At 40.7% G+C, this 19,699-nt stretch overlaps 1 protein-coding gene and 1 long non-coding RNA gene across 47 annotated transcripts in view; one reads left to right on the forward strand and one right to left on the reverse strand.

Annotated features, from left to right (window-relative positions):
* Positions 1-19,699, reverse strand: part of LOC148053234 (uncharacterized) — a 179,202-nt gene that overhangs the window by 44,517 nt on the left and 114,986 nt on the right. For 7 of the 39 annotated variants that reach the window (XR_015708667.1, XR_015708657.1, XR_015708655.1 and 4 more), the window contains exons 1-2: positions 3,646-3,780; positions 2,948-3,030 (exon numbers count right to left, since the gene is read on the reverse strand). The exons of 3 other annotated variants lie outside the window; for them this stretch is intronic. The gene's annotated coding sequence lies outside the window, so the exon portion shown is untranslated. Of the gene's footprint in view, positions 1-2,942; positions 3,049-3,645; positions 3,821-19,699 lie in introns of those variants that run through there. 29 more of the 39 variants (XR_015708671.1, XR_015708678.1, XR_015708674.1 and 26 more) reach the window with 12 other exon arrangements.
* LOC148053235 (uncharacterized) lies at positions 3,907-19,002 on the forward strand. 8 transcript variants are annotated; one of them, XR_015708706.1, is made up of 6 exons: positions 3,910-4,113; positions 5,030-6,169; positions 11,081-11,784; positions 13,861-14,031; positions 14,759-14,874; positions 15,748-19,002. It is a non-coding gene; the product is annotated as an uncharacterized LOC148053235 (long non-coding RNA). The 8 variants fall into 8 exon arrangements; XR_015708705.1 differs by having other exon boundaries at positions 5,030-5,203; positions 5,636-6,169; positions 14,759-19,002; XR_015708702.1 differs by having other exon boundaries at positions 3,911-4,113; positions 11,081-11,465; positions 11,594-11,784; positions 14,759-19,002.

Genomic DNA, 19,699 nt, shown 5'->3' on the forward strand with positions numbered 1-19,699 from the left:
CAACGTACGCAGTTATGCCTCTGACTTCCACGGGTTGCTATACAGTGACGCTGGGGTAAATAACAGTCTGTCTCCACTACAGCCACCACAGATACGAGGACGTATTGTTAAGGAGTGCTTCCAAATGCCATTCCAACCACCATATCGTAGGTACGCATGAAAACACTAAGTTAATGCCTTTCAAAAAGAAAACGTGCCTCCTTCTTGTCGTTCCAGGAGGGTTGTTTTTTCATAGTTCTTATTTTTGAAAAACAGATCACAGTGATTTCCAATTATCTTCCAGGCACATGCATGAAAGCACCCAGTTCTTTCCCATATCTTTCAGAAAAATGCTTTTGCACATGGGTAACTTCTGAATAGGACCTAAGCCCTTAAGTTCTGGCTTGAGTTCTCTATCACACTGCAAAAATGCATGGTGAAATTTTAAATCAGCCTCAAGAGCTTATAAAGTGGAGCTACTGGAACATTTGAGACAACAAAAATTTTTAAGAAAGTGGATATTATGAAATGATAAATACCAGAGAAGACAGAGGTTTCTTCTGGAATTTATGTGGTTCCAGTAGACGTAATACTTACACTTCTGTTAAAGATGGCTACATTTTAGGTGTATAAAAGCAAAAAATTTCAGGCTCTTATCTTTTAGATTCCCAAGAATTTACTATTTAGGATGGGGGGGGGGGGGGGTGTAATATATCTGAAAATCAAAGTTCAGTATTTTATCTTTACTTTGTAAGCTTTAGGAAAAAAAAAATCTTAAATGTGTGGTTTCTGTTTACATAGCTTTATAATACTTGTCAAAATAATATAGTGCGCTATAGCATTTACTAACGCAAACTGGGATATCTCAGGCAACCTTGACTTTACAACAGGGGTTCTGGATGTATACCAGACACACAAAATAGTCATTAACTTGATATGATATGAGAAAGGTGTTGAAGTGAATAACTTATATAGTAGTAATAGTGGTCTGTCTATGGACATTTTATCTTGCTCTTGAACGGCAAAAAAATATTTTAACATGCCTTGTCTCCAGGCAAGTTTAGAGTGACCTAGAGACTTCTCAGTTGCAGAGTTCAAAATTTGCCCCTCCATTTACACTTAGCCAGTGCTCAGACCAAAGCTGCGATACAACACGTCATCTTACAGAGACCTAAAAAATAGGAGAGACTGAAATTCTAGGCAGGAGCATCTCCTGACTCTATAAAAGCCAATACTGTGTGCCAAAATAATGAAAATACCCCAACTCTGTTTCCAACAGTATAAATAGCTCAGATTTTCAGCTTTACTGCCAGAGCTTGGCTAATATCCTTCAGTTTGTCCATCCAGTTTTACATCTACCAATAACTATTTTCTCCTCTTCTATCTATCCAAAACAAAAGCTGAAGCACAAAGGTTATCAACTTCCAAAACCTCTTGTGTATAGACATACCCATAAGGTCTCTGTCAATGAACAACAGCTCATCATTCATTCTCATTATACTGGCACATAAATCTTCTGAGTGACCAGGGAAACGGGAAGCTTGCTATGCTCGTAACATTCCTCACGTGCCTGCTGAAGGCGTTGTGTCTATACATTGCCCGCGATTCCCAGAAACACAGAGTTAAGAATAATTCAAGACACATAACAACGAATAGGAGGGAAGGATGACCTGCATGTAAACTTTGTCAAAAAGTCCTCAAAACTAATTGCTTGAGGTGGGTTAGGAAAATGAGAAAAAAAACTGTGATGGTTATCAGTCTTATTTCTCAAAGGCTGACTGGCCTTAGTACAGTTTTGCACGCCATCCGGGGAAAGAAAAAAAAAAAAAAAAAAAAAGATAAAATTTTGTGGTTAACACTAGAGCTGAGGCTCATAGTTTTATTCAATTTGGAAGCCCTTAAAAATTTTCTAATGGAGGTGCTACGTGGACAACAGCTTCACGTTTCTGTAGTTACCCTGCAGTGACCTCTTCCAACAGTCCACAGAAACGATGGGTCCAGCAGGAAAAAGCTGACTGACACAGAGCTACAGAGTCGTCTGTGAGACAGAAAGGCTACCTGGGTGAGCAGCAGTGCGTCTGGGTGCAAACATGGCATTTCCCAAAAACAGCACACTCCAGATCTGTCCGACGTGTCCATACAGACATAGCCCATTTCTTCTGTACAAAGGAAGAGCTGCCATTTCATATAAAAAAATAAACATCTGTCTGCCCTTCAAACTCCTACAATTATAAATAGTTTGAGTGACAAATACTTCTGTCACAGTGTTCAAGATACCTTCAAAAGATATCCCTAGCACTGTATGTGATCGCCTGGCAGAGTTCACCCTTATAAATATATTCTGGATAAGCTTGTTGGTTTGAACAAGAATTTGTGTGTCTGGTCTAAAGGAAGAAGAGAAGAAGCAGGAAGGTAGGTTGTGTCAGTCACTTGTACACTTTTCAAGCTGACTAGTATAGCTTGATATCTGTGCTTTGACAGTAATAAGAGCATTAAATTCCTAAACGTCGTGTACTACGTTGCTCAACAGGTTTTATCACAGAAAAACTGAGTAGTCCTGATGAATGAAGTTTCATATAGGATAATGCTAAAAAAAAAATTTAGACATTATTTGCATAGATTGCATTAAGTTGCTTGTTTCCCACCCCTCCCAAGCATCTCAGTAGCTTAGAAATAAATTATAGTCAGAGGGTTATTAAAATAAAATTAAAAAAAAAAAAAAATCAAAAACTTGAAGTCAATGTCAAACCACAAGACAAAGCAAACAGTACTGCAGTCTATTCTCAGACCTCCTCAAAGTTATTCATATTCTAGTTGTCAAACAACCATGCACCTTCCAGACGTCTTTTTTCCTGAAATTCTGCTATGGCATCTTCCACAGACACATTAAATTATTTCCTCTTCAATTTGTTAAGAAGAGAGAGAAAAAAAAAAAAAAAAAAAAAAAAAAAAAAGCAAGCCACCTTACAGTCACATGTGTTTCTCTTTAAGAAAAAGGGTCTCCCCAGTTCAACTTCATAAGGAGAGTAGTCCTCTGTTAATGAAGTCATGCTGTGATTTCAAAAATACCTAGGTTAGAAAACAGTAGTATCGGCAGCAATATCATTGTCACACAAGGTAGAAATATTCCTTCTAACCCTTTTTTAATTCCAGCCTTCCTGGGACAGTGTTTCAACCTGTACAAACCAGATTCTTTACCAAATTTATAACTATGTTGAGACACATGTCACTTCAGAGAAGCACACGGAAAGCTGTATGAAATACTAAGGTTTAAATACTCTTTCAAAAATATTTGTTGTCATTCTGACCCAACTAGAAGAAAAAGGGAGATGAAAGGTTTGCAATAGCAGCTTGCCTCAGTTGGTAGAGCTTGAATACGGGATTTTGCCTGGTTTATTTTAAGTCTGAGCAGCTAGCAGCTGGAGTATGTCCCACATACTAACACTTGGAATTCCCCGGGGAGAAGGTTTCTTTCAAATGTAACATCGGCCCTCCAAAGCTGGTCGTCTTTCTGCTTTATAAAGTTTACGTACTCCATCATTGCCTCAAGTCTCGACGATAACGCATGTATTCTGAGCGATTGAACCTCCTCACCTACTTCAGATGAACCGTTTTTTGATTTAAATGCAACCTATTAACAATATCTACTTGCACACACATACACACCCGGCCAGATACTGAACAGACGCAGTCTTGCAGACTTACACAGCAGCTGTGACAACAACTGATGTCACCTCCTTTGCAGAAATTTCCACAAGCGTCTTCCAAAGGCCAAGTTAAACGAGATAGAGCTTATCAGTTTCTTTAAAGTGCTCTGGATGAGACCAGTCCATGTGACCCCCTTCCTGGCCGCGGGGGTGTGGTATGTCACAGCTCCCCTATCAGCTGGCACAGGGCGGTGGGAGATATGAGACAGCAGAAAAGTAGTAGTAACAACATCACCCAGACCGCCAAAGACAGAGCAAATACGCTGAGTAACTTCAGTGTGTGCGCACTTACTTTCTGAAAACAGGTGGAGGGTTTTCAGCCCTGACTTCTGCTTGCACATCCCACTCGGCGCAGATGGGTGGTAAAGTTGCCAGCTACATGGTGGAAAGGCTATGGTTCCTTAGCGTCATATTAACGCCTTTAGCAGTGAGTTGCAATTCTATTTTTTTTTTTCTTCCCAAAGTTTTCCCCTCTTTTGGATATTCCATGAACAAAAAAGAAGTTACTAGCAGGGATATTTTTCCAAAACCAATTCCTTAAAATAAATTCCCTGCCTCTGTTCTTGCATCAGAAATATTAGAGAATTTCAGGAGATAGCCTCCTCAGTTTAGCTGCTGAAACTACTGAAAGTTTCAGGTTTTCTTCACTGCCTTTAATTATGATTAAATGATCAGTTGCAAAGAGTTAATTTTTAAAGCTTTCACAATGATTAATTTTATTCAAAATATTAACTAGCCAATAACATATTGAGAAAAGCGTATATTTAAACATTTGCAAAACATCTAATTTAATGCTTCATCCTTGCTAGGAGAAAAAGGCACCTTACCTGCAGCAATTTAAAAACATAGCCATAGTATCGAACATTGCATTCAGCTAGCTTGCAATTTGCACCCCAAGGCTCTCCCAGTTTCCCTACATGGGCCTATTAGCACAGAGGATAGCCTTAAACTCTTACCTCCAGCTAGTTATCGTATTTTAGTGAACAGATGTTGGTAATGCACCTTTTTTCCTTGTGAACGTACCCCTTCCATTCCTGAATTTATCTGCACTTACCACTCCTGTCACCATTCCACTGGTCTTCATTAATAGTTTCCCCACAGTAAACATTTCTGATTTTAAAAAGCTGGAAATACTCAGGGGGAGGGGGGAAGGGGAGCGAAAAAAGAAAAGAAGAAAAGCCACTGAGCAAGGTTTGTTGTTGGTTTTTGGTTTGGTTTGTTTTTTTTACATTTCAGAAGTTAGGGGATCGCCTTTTTGCAGCACAGCCATTAGCTTTTTGCAGTGCTGTACCACTGGACATACTGCATCAATATATTCTCCTTTGTTCTTTTTTCCCCTTCAGGTTGTCACGCCAATCTGCTTCTACAAATTCATGCTCTGCACAACTAAGAATTCACCTTATATGGGGACTTCTGGCACCAGCATAGTTACAGTCACACTACTTCACTTGGGCATGCCCCTTGTGAATTGTGTTATTGGTGCAAGTTTAACAGATTCTGGCGTACAGCAGTGCAAGGTATAAACTCTGGGTCTTGCACAGCAGTGAAAGGTTTTGTATATAGGTACACAAGAATTTGGTGGCAAAGACAGTAAAAGAAGCTGAAATTCAGTCTTACCCTTCATTCCTGAGGTCCTTCCCCTAGCCCCGCTACTGAGTGTGGACTGACACAACTTTTTTTTTTTTAATCAAATTTTCTGCATTTCTGCCAGATTGCTCCAATCTTACTGCAATCTCACACCTGTTACGAATCTCACTGACTGGTCTAGCCAGCTCATATTGGATGAAAATAACTAGATCACCTTTACCCATTTCTTCTTTCAAAGTTAAGTGTCTGCAGATAGAAAATAAGCTTTCTAGGGCACGGACAGCTTCTCGTATTTCAACTATTTTGTGCCCAGGGCTGGAACCTAGATGTTAATGCCATCTTAAATAACAATATTTTTTCAGGTGCTGGCCAGAGTTTTAAGAGATAGTTCCAGCAATGAGCATATTGGAGCAGCCAAGACACAGCTGCTGGAAACAGCAATATGCAGCAGTTATATATGCAATGAAAAAAAGACCTCCTTCAAGAAAGCTATCGAGGACAGCTGCAGATCAGTCCTCCTCAGGGTTCATTAGTTTTTTTTCATCTTCTGTAAGCCAACCCTGGGCATGACTTTAGAAGATGATTAAACCGAAGATTTGTGTGTCATTACACTCTCTCCAACTCCAGCTGCAACTTTTTAGCTGTGAAAGCCCCAGGATTCATGATGCAGGATAGCAGCCTTCCTATCTCTGACATTTCCTTCAGATGCTGGTTACAATAAATTCTCCCACCATCACCTATTTCTGAACTGTCTTTGGTTAAAGATCCTTAATCCTTGCTGGAACTTCTGTATAAACAGAAGCATGGATCACCAGCCACCGAAAATCACTTGTGAGCCCTGGGCTATGGCAGACAAAAGGCCTTTCAATATTCTCCGCAGCAAGTCTTCAACAGAGGTATAATGACTTCTGTACCCAAGTTCACTTTACTTTTACGCTGTAGGGATGCTCTAAATGGTCCTGTTATGTACAGGACATATATATTTATATGTAATCCTGCCCATATAGATGGTGAGATGCCAGCTATGAATCAACAGAATTTATAAAGCTCTGCCAAAGGTACTCATAGCTGTGAATTGCACACATGGGTGCTTTAAGCACTAAAAAAGGCCCTGCTTTCTTCACACCTGAAATATGGGCCCATAGCCCCTACACCTACACAACTGACAAGCCAGTGCACGATAGCCCACGCACAGTGAATTTTAAATGCAGACACATGACCTCAGATTCCGCTCATAAAGGGTGATCTGTACTGCAATGTTTGAGACTTACAAGTGCAAACATAGCAGAGGTACTACAGGGCTTACGTGGAAAAATAATTATCCCATGTAGAAAGGAAGTTGGCTTGCTTTGAGCAGAGGTGTTAATAGACTAAGCTTTTTCCCCAGCACCAGCCTGCTTACCTGAAAATACGAAAACATCTACTGATGCAGTGTTGTGTTTCTTTGAGATGGGTATCATATCCCACACATGTTAAATGTCTTGCTGTATTTCAGTCTAAGATGGTAGTTAATCTGAATGCCAGTTATAAGAGTCATTTACTGAAAAATAAGCCTTGGACAACTGTGCTGCAATTTTAGTAATTTGGGGGCAGAGAGGCATGCAGATCATAGTATACAAATAGGGCTGAATTTAAAAGAGCAGCTTCAGAATAGATACCTTCCCCCCTTCCACCAGGTTCATGGATAGTTAATAAAAGCTGGATCTTGAATGACACTATCAAGGCAGGGACTTGGCACAGAAAAGACTTGCTTCGTCACAGAGCTCCACCAAAGTAAGGATAAAACCAGCAGCAACTGGAGCAGGTGAAAAGGTGGAAGGATTACAAAGATCTGTGGTAGAAAAGGTATTTGGGTCCCTCTCAAAGGCAGCATAACTTTGTTCCCTAAACAAGGTTTCTTCTCCTCCTCCTGTCTACAATATGTTTCAATTGCAATCAATGGTAATTCCCTAGCAGTGGCAAAAGTGAGAACACTTGGGTAGATGTGGCATTAGCAAATTAAGCACTGGGCCATCAGCTGTTCTGGCTACACCTGAGTAACGTCCCCTAGCCTTCTGTCTTCCTCCATTAGCAGCAAATCAGATTCCTCTACCAGCATAGGCATGCATGTAGTAAGTCCCTAACCCTATCACAATGACTCAGGCCTGGAAATGGGGAAGACAAAAACCTATAGAAAGTGTTTAAACTAAGCCAGACCCTACTGAGAGAACAAAGCAGTTGCGCAGCTCTGCCTGCAGGCTGGGTGGGATCCCAGTGACACTGAGGGTGTGGGACAACCTCTTCACATGCTTTCCTTCCAGCTGATACTGCAATAGGCATGAGCCAGAAAACACCTCACCGACAGCAGTACAAATGTTAGTGTCTAGGAGTGAAGCTCTGTTGATGCAAAGTAGGCAGCAGTGACCAAGCACACTTGTTCTCCCAGCAAATCCCTCATACCTCAGGGAGATGCAGGACTGGCATGGATGGGCAAGACATAAAAGTCTGCATCTCCTACCTTGCCGTTTAAATATGTAGCTACTCCTGCTTGGTTCTGAAGTTCTTTTGGATAAACTTTGGTAAGGATAGGAAAGGATAAACTTTGTTTTCTCAGGTTGGATACACCCTCTCTTACATTTTATTTCCAATCTACAGTGGTTTAGAAGACGGGCAGTGTCTAAGGTCATACATTTGTCTCCTAAAGTAGGAAAGTAGACATGAAGCTGCTAGGACACTCAGTGAAAGATGCTGCTGGTCAGCTGCTAATCTGTGAGGCAGGGGCTCCCTGGACATCCACACCTCAGTGGAAGTCCTCCCATAACTGCTTCCCTCAGGACTTTATTGTCCCTTGTTTTAGCATCTCTGCAATAACCCAGTGACACAACATCTAGAAGAGAAAAGGAAAAAATTGGCACTTGCATCACATACTCCTATCTATGTATATCTTACATCTGCTTCCATGAATTTACCCATCTACTTTGCTCCCAGAACTGAAACTGACTGCACTTGAGGGAGGACTTTGCTTTTGTCTGTTTGTGGAAATGGGTGTGTGTATTTGGGTGTGTTTGGTTTTTTAGTGTGTTTTATACGCTCTAAAATAAGCAAGTTGCAAGGTTGCTTGCTTTGTGGAGCTACACAATGTAAAGAAATAATTTCTCACCAACAGCCCAAGGCAGATCATGCAAGGCCATTTGCTAAGGTGTTGGAGTGCTAATATATGGCATGCATGGGCACCTTTTACATGTATCGCACACACCTACTTGCCTGGAAGCAAATCAATAACTCCCTACACCAAAGCTTGCTTTCGTCTGCTTTTATTAGAGGTGGGATGGCGCCCTAGGGAGGGCCGCAGGCATTCCATTACTTAGGATCAGCGACTGAGCAAAATGGAAAGACTGCTAAAAATAAGCAACATTTGCTCATTGGTATAAATAACAAAAGCGAGAGAGAAAGAAAAACAGAAAGAGAACAAGACGAAAATGAAAACTGGCCCCAGACCAGGCCTTGCAGAATGACTAGTCACCTCCTCATTGCCAATTCTGTCACCATCTCCAGTATGGGCAAGATACTTTCCACTGCCAAGTGCCCTCAACTTCTGTCCCGAGAGGACCATTACTTGCAGATTCACAGTGGGCCTGAGCATAGGAGGTAGCTCTCATAGCACAGATGTCTTTCCCTAGGAGCTTCAGGGCTTGGGCATATTGAAGCAAGGACGCAGCACTTCACAAACCACCAGACAATGGCAATGTGATCCCTGCAGTAGCTTGTGAAGCAAGTATTTGGTTTATCTCTGTTTTGTTTATAAAGGGAATTGGGGGGCTGGGGGCGGGGGGAAGGGAAAGGGTTGCACTTCCATAAAGCTATCATCATTAAAAAATGTATCCTCCCTTTATTAAAATAGAAATAACTTCTGGATTCCCATTTTTCTAACAGACTTCCCTAGCAAATAGTTCCCAGAACACATTCGGCTGCCTGTTCTGAAGTACTAAAGTTGAGAAAGCTAAGAAGTGCCTATCTATATTTGGAGGAAAAAAAAAGACAAGTAAGCTAATTAAAAATTCACCCTTGCCCTATATTCCTAAAAGCATTGTACACTCCCATGGCACCAGACGTTTCAGGGTGGGCTGCCTTTTTATACAACTGGAAAGTTTAAAGCCAAGTATGCTTCTGGTCAGTTTTCATTTTCGACTCTCGTTAATAAAAAGGAAAAATAATTGGGAGCCAGCTCTCAAGTAGCACACTCAATTTTTCCTCTGCTTCTATTTCATGTATTCTATTGTAATAAAGCACACACACACAAAAAAATCTATTAGCCCTACAATTAAACAAATAATGGTATTAACAACTCCCACTCACCGCCTTAAGCAGGTTTAGCTGGGAGAGCTGAAGCAGCTGTCTCTGTCCTGTGTCTCTGCCAGAGGTCACCATCCTGCACCGGGATCAGCTGATCCTCCTGGATAAACTCCTGAGCAAGTGCAGTCTACAGGCTGCAGCATTAACATAAACCACCTCCAATTTCAGTTTACTCTGGCAGTAACCTCCTAGAAAAATAAAAGGGAGGAAACCTAAGGCTGGTAACTGTTTCATCTCTTAGTATCAGATAAATCCACCTTTGATTACATTTCAAAGCCCTAAAAAATGGAACAGTCAAGAGGTTTATAATAATGTCCTGGCTTGCCATGAATTAACATGAATTCTCGTAATGAAAAAGGTCACTAGCAGAACCATTGAAAGACACTGCTAAAATAAGAGCTAAGAAAGGTCCTCTAAAGCTTATCCAGGTATGTGCAGACTTTAAACATTTTCAAAAATAGCTATAGCTGCTAACTCTATGAAAAGAAGCTATTTCCAAACTTAGGACTAGGACAAATTTGGGTATATCCACATGGCTCCGATAACATTGCAATATCCAGACTATCATAGCTACAATACGAATTCTCAAATAGCAGAAAGACAAGAGAAGGACAAGGTTCCTACTCCAGTGAGGTTATTTTTCATGTCAGACCAACAGATGATTGGCTCAAAAGCTATCAGTGTGTCTTTGGCATCCAAAGTGGAGATACAAATACTTATAGTGGATTTGCTTACTGGTAACTATAGAGAAAACAGCAGGTGGTTACAGTTAAGTTTCTGGTGCACACATTTCACACTGTCAAATTCACACGAAACAGAAATGTCAGGTTTTGAGTAATGGTATGAATGAGGAGAGTGCTAAACAGTAGGTATACCTTGAAAGCAGGAAAATAATACAAAAGGAATGCCATGGTCTCCATAGCATGGGGAGCGTGTGCAGCAAGAGAAGATTAACAAATGAGGACAAGATTTATTATGCTTAGTCTAGAGTGCGATGCTAAGGAGCTTGAGGCTGGGAGGTGGGGGAAGACTGAAACAATGAAGAACTTTCGAAAGGAGAATGATTTGTGATATCTGGAAGGGTTTTGCTTTACAACACTTGAACCACACTTACGTAGCTGCAATACCACAAAGTCCTGGTATAGGTGCGTTGTGCTGAGATGAGAGGATCTTCTGTTGTGGCTTTCACCGCACTTGTCCTAGCCTCCTACATACGGTTTGCACTGATACAGCTCCAGCTAGCCCCAAGACATCAAACCCTGACACAACCACATCATGCACCCCTCTCATGCCACCCTTCCAAACAACACAGGCAAGCCCTTTTCCTCTAGGTCACGTTTGTAACTCTGAGCGCTTCCCTGCAGCTAAGGCAAATTCAGAGCAGGTATATCTGTACAGAGAGGAATAGGATCTGGTGTCTAACAAGTAAACCCTACCCAAAGTCAGCCTCTAAAACTGCCATGCTACGTTTTCAGGACTATCTTATTTAAATGATACAGAAACACTGCAAGTACGAAAGAGGAGGAGAGAGAGTGTGACACCGCTGGCTGGAGGCACACGTGGCAAGGGCAGGCACGGAGCCAGCCCCGCTCAGCCCAAAGCAGCTCTCCCTGCTATTCCTGTCACGGGCCGCTCCGCAGAGCCTCTGCCAGCCCGCGGAGGAGGGCACAGGCACGTGATAAGGATAAGCAGGAACTGAAATGAGATGGCAACGAATTAATTTCCCTTTGCGTGACCTATGTGCTAGATTTTCTGGCATCTCAAAGGCACAAAGAGAAACCCACTGGAGTAAGCAGGGCCCTGTTTCAGCAAAACACTTCATTTCTCACCTGAAACACCCAGGCTGGCAGAGCTGTGAAGGTAAGGATTACTCACTGTTTCCAAGAGTGGTACCACGTGTTTAAGGGATGATTACGAAGGGGCAAGAAGAGTATTCATCTCGTTTTCCTTTCTTCCTTCTTTAAAATAACTTATAATGCATAATGAAGATGTGAAAGCTGCCTTTTTCTGGTCTCAAAAAATCAATACAGGAAGAGAGAGTCCACTGGTTTATTACCAGGCGACACGTCTACTGTGAAACACTCTGTGGATGACCAAATAGCAAACACAATGACATCATCACAAGCATCATAGTAGTAAAAACTGACCAAGAAAAAGATTTACCTTCAGCTTACCTAATGTAAGTAATTCAATCAAGCAAAGAAAAAAAATCTCTCGACAATTGTATTCAGTTAAAAACTAAGTAAGGTCTGAAAACACATTTTAAAATAAAGGTCACCATGTCTGACCTTCTGTATTGTTCAGCCAATGAAATTTCTTCCACTTACACTTTTGTCCATGAATTTTGCTTGCTACAACTTTTTTATTAAATATTTCAGCCAACAAAAGGAAATAACAAAACCAGAAAGGAGACAAGACATTCTTTTTCAAGGAAACTGGAAACTAATTTAGCAAAGTGGGTCAAAGGAAATGCTGAAAAATACAAATCCATCCTACAGTTTAACCTAAGCCAGAAAGTACTAGTCTACATACAGTTTTTGTAGCACTTAATAGATAGCTTAAATTTGGTTTAGAAATCGAGAGAGAGAAAGCAGAACAGTCACCCAATGTGGATAAATAGGCCAGCATTTGGGACTCGGGAAAAGGCTGTGCTAGTAAAATAATATAGTGGCAAACACATGTATTTGCTAGAGATCATACAGGTCCTTTCCAACAAGAAAGGCCTGCATTAAGAAATGCAGGAGCCCATTATCCGTTTATCCACTAAAGGTGCAGGTCAAAGAGGTAGCTGACAGGAGGGGGCTGGAGGTCAGGAGAGGCTCCTATGACAAACCATCTCCCCCCTTTAGATGAGGCTGATGGTGGCTTGAGTTGCATTACAAGGGAGCAAAGCAACGGAAGAAGCCTGCCCTCACATCGAGATTAAGAGAGATTGTAAACAAGATGAAACTGTGCATCTGTGTAGTCCTCAGAGGAGGAAATAGCTAAACCAGGAGAAAGGAAGCAGAAGAGAGCGGTACCAGAAGGAAGTAGAAGAGGCTCAGGAGTGTGGAACAGGGATTGTCAAGTCCAGGAACATACTGCTGGAAAAGGTTCCCACTGGCTACGAGCATCACCACCTACTTGCAGGGTGGCTGTTTTGAGCCAGACTCTCCTGGGGAGCACTGCGAGCAGCAGCAGGTGCACTAGAGAGGTGGGGATCCCAGCTTCATCACAGGCCGTTTTGTCGACCTCTGTGACGCTCCACAGCCACGTCTTATGCCAGGTTTCTCCCTTGCAAAAAGTGAGAAAAAGTTTACAGCAAGTAAAACCTTTGAAGTGAAACCACAAGTATTGAGAAGGATTGTTTGCAGCCATCAGACTTGTACCCTATTTTATGTCTACAAACGCAAAGTAAATGAGAGGTGATTTGGCAATGGTGTGAAGAGGCTGTCCCTCTGAAACTCCAACCTTTCCCTCAGTTTCAGGCCATGCCATGCCTCCTATTTTACTTTCAAACAGCTAACTGGCAGAGAAATCCATGATGTAAGCTAGTTACTACACAAAATTAGCTCTAGCCAACTGTGAATTCATTTGTTCTTTCTATTTGCAGTCTCTCCTTTGCTGAAACATAAAACTTGGTAGAGTCAGCATATTTCGCCACATTTAAAATTATAACAACAAGGGCAAAAGCACAAAGAAAAATATCACTAATGCAAAAGATGAACAAAAGTCCAGCCTAGGGACAATCATGGCAGCAGAGCAATTTAGTATGCCTGAATACTTTACTGCCACCTTTCCTTTTCTAGTTCTAGTCTAGCCTTTTTACTCTCAAAATAATATTTAAAAAATTGTAATCTCTTCCTGTGAATGATAAAAAAAAAAAAACACACCAAACAAACACCCCAGCAAACTAATCATTCTTCATGCTGATTTGTGAAGTAAGACTTTTTCTGCAAGCTCTAAGTACCTCTGTATAATAATAGCAAAATAAACACCACTTGCCAAATCCATCTGCACTAATCTAATCTAACAGCATCTAACCACTCTCCGTGTTTCCCTATTGTTATACCCCTATGGAACGATTTTGCTAGCCCTCCCCTAAACCCATTGCTTCCTGTACCTCCTGCATCTCAAAGGCATGCAAACGAATCCTTAACAGCTTTTCCCCCTTCTTTGACACATACACTTTTTTTTTCTTTTTTTCTTTTTTTTTTTTTTTTTTTTTTTAACAAGCTAGAAACAAACACACGTATATTTATTTACATTGTGATAGTCTCCAAAGGCCCCATCCAGCACTGTGGTTAAAGTAAACAATCAATCAGCAAAGCAAGTCCAGAGCTCAAGCAGCAGCAATCGATGCACTGAGCTCATACGCTGGCAAACTTCCGCATGTGGGTACCCGCAAAACAGAGAAGTGCTCACCGGACTCCAGCAGCACTGCGAGGTATAAATGCTTCCTCCACTAAATTGTTTGCTATTTGAAGTATGGGAATGTATTTCCTCTTAAGTAGGGTTTCTAGCATTTACGTTGTCGTAAAAACTGGTTTCTGTCACCTCTGTCAGTGAATATGAGCTATTGCGATAACTAGGCACAACCCTTATTCCCAGTCAATTAAATCTACGCGGGCAGGGTCAAGCATTATTAGAACAAAGCCAAAAACTATGCAGCCAAATGGAAGTATGGTTTCTTGACTTGGATAAGATAAAAAAAAAAAAGTCAAGGGCAGCATTTTCAAACATAAGGGCAAACAATAGGCCTCTAAATCTGTACTGAGACACACTAATTAATGCCCCATCCCTCTGTAGAATCTGTTTCAGTTAAATAGGATCACTTGGGTTTAATAAGATCTATTTTAGTTAAATCCCAGGCAACATACCTATGAAGCAGTCTGCAAACTTTTAACAGCAGAGCACAGCCCGTAGTTCCACGAGGACTGCCCACCACAGGAAACTACGGGGCTGTCCCTGTTGACTGAAATATACTTGTGTCCCCTTGCGACGCAATTACTCCAAGCAAGCACAGAAAAGGGTTCATTATTTGTCACTCTTGCCAGCACTGCCTCTGGCAAAACTTACTGCAATAATCAGCCTACACCGTTTACCTTGCTGCATAAAGCGCATCCCTACATCTGTCTGAATAACCATTTTTTCTTCCCGGTTGTGTGATACAGCTTCTGAAAATGCATCACTTCAGGACAGAACGAAAAACAAACTGCAAGGCTGGCTTTAGCACAAACAAGAGGACTGCCGCTCCCAGGCTCCACATCGTCACACTTAGCTGTAAAAGGTGATGGTCAGAACAGCAAGAGCTGTCAAGGGTTAGTTTTTCCATGGGGTTTACCTAGCAGGAACCTTTAAGAAAATAAATCCAGGCTTCAGGTAAGGATGCCAAACTGTGTCAGTGATGTTAGGCAGGGATCACTGAGGTGCCCTTTCCACACTTAAAAGAATTTAAGTTTGCATTTGTATTGGAGGAGGGAAAAGGTAGGAAACTTACAGCTGAAAATAGCAATTATTCCTGAATTTTGGGACCAGGAGATGTCTACCAGCTGAAAACAAAAGACCTCTCCCCTTCCTTAATCAATCAAAACAGACATTTCAGGAAAAGTGGGCACCTCCAGATGTTCTCCTGAACTACCTGCAAATATCCAAGTGTATTTAGGCTGAGCTTTAACCAGATGACTGGCAGAGAGAATCATCACGCTCTTGCAAACTATTCACTGTGTGGCCTTAAATAAATCACTTGCATACAATCAGCACTAGAGAAGAAAGTTTTCTACTCCTTTTCTTTTCATGTATAGAGGCATTATATAAAAACAGGCTTTTAGCCAGGGAAGAAAAAAAAAAAGAAAAAAAAAGAAAAAAAGAGTTGATACTTCTTTACAGGCAATCTTCACTTTTTAGTTTTGGAAAGAGATTTTTAAATGAGATCACTGTACCGCAAAAGGCCATTACAAGTAAGTGAGAAAGGGGAATTTGCAGTTGGACCTGGTGACGGGTATTAGGATTTTATTCCAAAATAACACAAACATCTGAGAAAATACTTGAAGAAAAACTTTCATTAGAAAAAATTGGGGATTGTCATAGCTTAGAAAGAAGAGAAATAGCCATCTAAGAGCTTGACAGAAAAATGTAATGTTCTTCTCCCTTGCCTTTGAAGGTCACCTTTATTCTTGGTGAGATTCTCCCTCTGCAGAAGGGGTGAACAAACAAAAATGCATCACATACATCTGCTGGTCCTCTGTACAGAACTAAGTTTCCCATGAGGTTCCTTGGTTTTTCCTCCCACTTCCCAGCTATTGATACTTCTCTGCATGTCCAGAAACTAGTTAATTTGTACCAATAGAATCGGTATGTGTCTCCAACCTGATCTAACTAGTAAAAGATGGCTCTGCCTGTAGATCTGCTTTTAGGAACTGCTGTTTGAACTAGGCAGCACCAAGGATGGATTAAAAAACCCTGGGGGAAGCCCAAGGTACAGCTGGATCATAAAACGAAATTCGATTTTCTGCGGCCCCTTTCCACGCACCCCCAGCCCTGTGCCCCCCAGGTGCTGTGCTCATGCCCTATAGATACGCATGAGCCGCAGTACAAAGCACAGTTGGCAGCTAATTTGGATTTAGCCATTTCGCACTTGCAAGCCAGGGATTCAAAGCCAAATACCCGGGCCCCCTCCTACTTTCCAACACAGAAACAATTTAAAACAGATCTAACACCTATGTAGTACTGATTTGGTTATCTTCAAAATCCCCATTGTTCTGTTTAAAGAGCATATCCTCCTAGAATAGCCTCCTTTTGATAAACAACTCCTTCTGCATGTCAGCCAAACAACAGTTTTGGTCTTTATCACAAGTGGACCAGCAGCAGAAACAGTGTGTGGCGAAGCAGGGGAGGAGGGGGTTTTAGCTGAAAATAGAGTTCATTGTCAGCTGGACTTTAGACTCAGGTTTTTAAATAGGTTTTGGAATGTGGATATGAAGCAGTTAAAAGAACCCTACCTCCAGCCCTTAAAGCAAGAAACGTCTATTCACACGCTTAAAAGCATAGTAGGACCTCAGGTAATGGGGTCGTTTGTGTGTTGTACACCGAAGTTTCTTGTATGAGAAGGTCAAAATATAGAGGAAACAAAACATTAATTCATCAGGAAACAAACAAAAAAACCCTTTCTTAAATAGAAATACTTGGTTTGAAAAAAAAAAAAAACGTTTCAAAAAAAGGGATGATGAAATTTAAATGCATATTGGGAAAAAAAAAAAAAAAATAACAGATATATTTTTTTGAAGTTGTGTAGGCCAGAGATTTCTGTGCCTTTTACACGATTTGTAGGAAATGAATGGAGGTGCTACAAATTATTGACTTTTTTTTTTACACTCGATATGCGTTTGTTGGAATGTGACCATTTCTGAAGTGTTTACTTTATGAAAAATATTAACTCTTTTCAGTAGAATATCATTGGCATGAATTTATAATGGCACTACATAGTTTGATTGTATATTTTACTTCCAATATCCCCTCAGCATGGCTGAAAATGGTTTTACTTCTTCAACTCTTAGGATTAGTGGGTACGCGAATGCAATACATGTGCTCTAAAATCTGCCACAAGGAAATGTTATTTTGTGCGTTCCTTAAGAGCAAGCTATCCTAAGAAAGTTGATCCTTGAAAAGCTGATATGACTGATTTTAGTAATCATCAGCACGTGTGTGAAATAGTAAAATGGAAAATTGTACACTCAAACATGAAAATAATGACTAAAGCAAAATACAAGCTAAATACCATTTATAGTCTATCTTCTGGAAACCATGCAACTCTTGCAATATCCATGTGTTTTGCTAGCACCTGCATAAAATGTTCCTGTAGTCAGAGAAGAGGCAGTATTCCTACCGTAGTCTTATGTTAAAAAATGCTCTTAGGTCAACAAGCCGCCAGGGAAACCACATCACTTTGTTCTAAAATGTTTGCTGAAAAGCCGTAAGTGGCCTAAACAACACAAACTTCAACATCTTCAGCAGTGCTATCTCCTGTCAGGGCTAACTGACAGCACACCCGGGCCATGGGGTGATCCCAGCTTGCACAAACAGGCTAGACCTCGGATAAGACAGTTGAATTTGGAAAACACTGGTGGTTGGTGCTGCCTGGTTTCTAGGTTTCCCACAGATAGAGCATCTGGGCGGCGTTAACTGTGGCATCCTGTAAACACCGGCTGGATGATAATCGAATATAACGCAGGCAACAAAGTGACTGTGTAAGACTGTTTTCCTCTGTTTCGGTAGTAATCAGATGGCATAGCCAAATGTTGTGCCTGTGGAAACGAGCTCTGGAAGTAGTTAAAGAAGTGTTTACAGCACAGTCTGCAACAGATAAGGAGACAAGATGCTCTTCAAAAGTCAGGAAAATCCATCTGAGCATAAGGTTTTTTTCTCCTGTTCAACACCAAGAGCCACAGATACCTCAAACACAACTCCAGCCAGGAAACAGGACTGGCTTTTTGGCAGATTTCCGGTGTTAGGGGCTAGCAACACTGAGCAAAGTCTTGGTCCACTAACATCATATGGCACAGCTCCCCACTGGTCAAAGAGGTGACAGAAGTTCTCAAAAAAAATCTTACGTATAAGGCAATAAACTTTTCATTACTTGCCATTACTATTTAAATAGGCCAACCAGCCTATATGCACATACATATATGCAAATCATCAAATCAGATGAGAAAAACTGGAATATAATTGTGCAATTGATAGGAAGGAACTAACATTGATTTTCTTTTTACTAATGAGTTTTTCTGCATCTCGGTGGCAAATGTAAAATATTGTCTCAATTGTATTTTCTAAAGAAATACAAGTTAATTCCATTCATTCAAGGCTCCATACTGAGAAATGAGTAGCAGCAAAGATTCACAATTGCTAAACTGATCTTCCTCCCATTTATGACCATCTAACTTCCTTGTAACAACTCCAGTAATTGCTGCTGCAGAAAAACAACTATTTTAAATCCATTTTGGCTAGCCTTTGCTGCAGTTCAGTGGATGAATGGAAGAGGATGACTTCATCTGACCAGTCTCCAGAAGTTCTACCTGGACTGCTGACGAGCATTCACTCACAATATGAGAGCCTGATCTGTGCAGCTCATTGAGAATTTCTTGTTATAAAAAAGATGCACCAAAGAAAAATAAGTGACTCTTATAACAATTGCTTATGATTGTAAAAACCTAGAAATCTGCTATTATAATGAAGACACTTAGCATTTCACGTTCATCTCAGATTCAACTGCAAGAAAAGAGATACAAACTATCTGATCTTGCGGAGACTTCGTTTTCACGAGTTTGGGGGTTAGGTTGTGTTTTTGGTTTGGTTTTTTTTTTGTTTTTGGTTTTTTTTTTTTTTTAAACTGTAATAACCTACATTCAAATAAAGCATATGGTTGTTCTCCATGTAAAGAAATAAATGCTTTCTATCTTTTAAAGTCAGCTGCAACTGAAAGGTGCTTAGAGACCAAAAAAGGAGAAAAGCAATAGATTTCTTTTTAAGCAAAAATAATGGATTTACCTAGTAAAGGAAAGATTTAAACTTAAGGACTTTGAGCAACATTGCTGGAAAAAAAACAGTCCATGCATTCATGCTGTCATGCTGTGGACAGAAACACTTGCATGTAACAATGACGTGCAGATATGTCACTGAGAGAAACTAATACTGTGTTATGGAATTAAACAGAGATGAAAATTAGCTGCAAACTAAAGGTGGGGAGGAACAGAGTCCAATTTTGGACCTAGAGCTCTAAAAACATGCTTTAAATATTCAGAATACACGCTCAGGATCATCAAGATTGCTGTGAAGAGAATCCAGGTTCATTTCAATGACACAGAACAACTCCTTTAAGGAAATCAAATCATACCACAGAAACGTAGAGGCCCATCAGATAGCAGAGGGGGTTACAGCAAAAAGAGAGTCCCCTGTTCTCAATGCTCCTTGGTGCAGCTTCTACAAAATAAACATTTTTCTCCCACTTTCCCTTACTTTTCTTTTTAACAAATTTGCAAATGCTTATGAAAAGAAAACAGAGACGAGATTGCATCTGGTTTGTCTATGGCGCCATTTGTTGCTATAGGGAGACTAGTTGG

This window comes from Nipponia nippon, unplaced genomic scaffold (assembly GCF_047370975.1).
Source record: "Nipponia nippon isolate SJK-2023a ecotype South Korea unplaced genomic scaffold, ASM4737097v1 scaffold_4, whole genome shotgun sequence".
In the NCBI taxonomy this organism is placed as follows: domain Eukaryota; kingdom Metazoa; phylum Chordata; class Aves; order Pelecaniformes; family Threskiornithidae; genus Nipponia; species Nipponia nippon.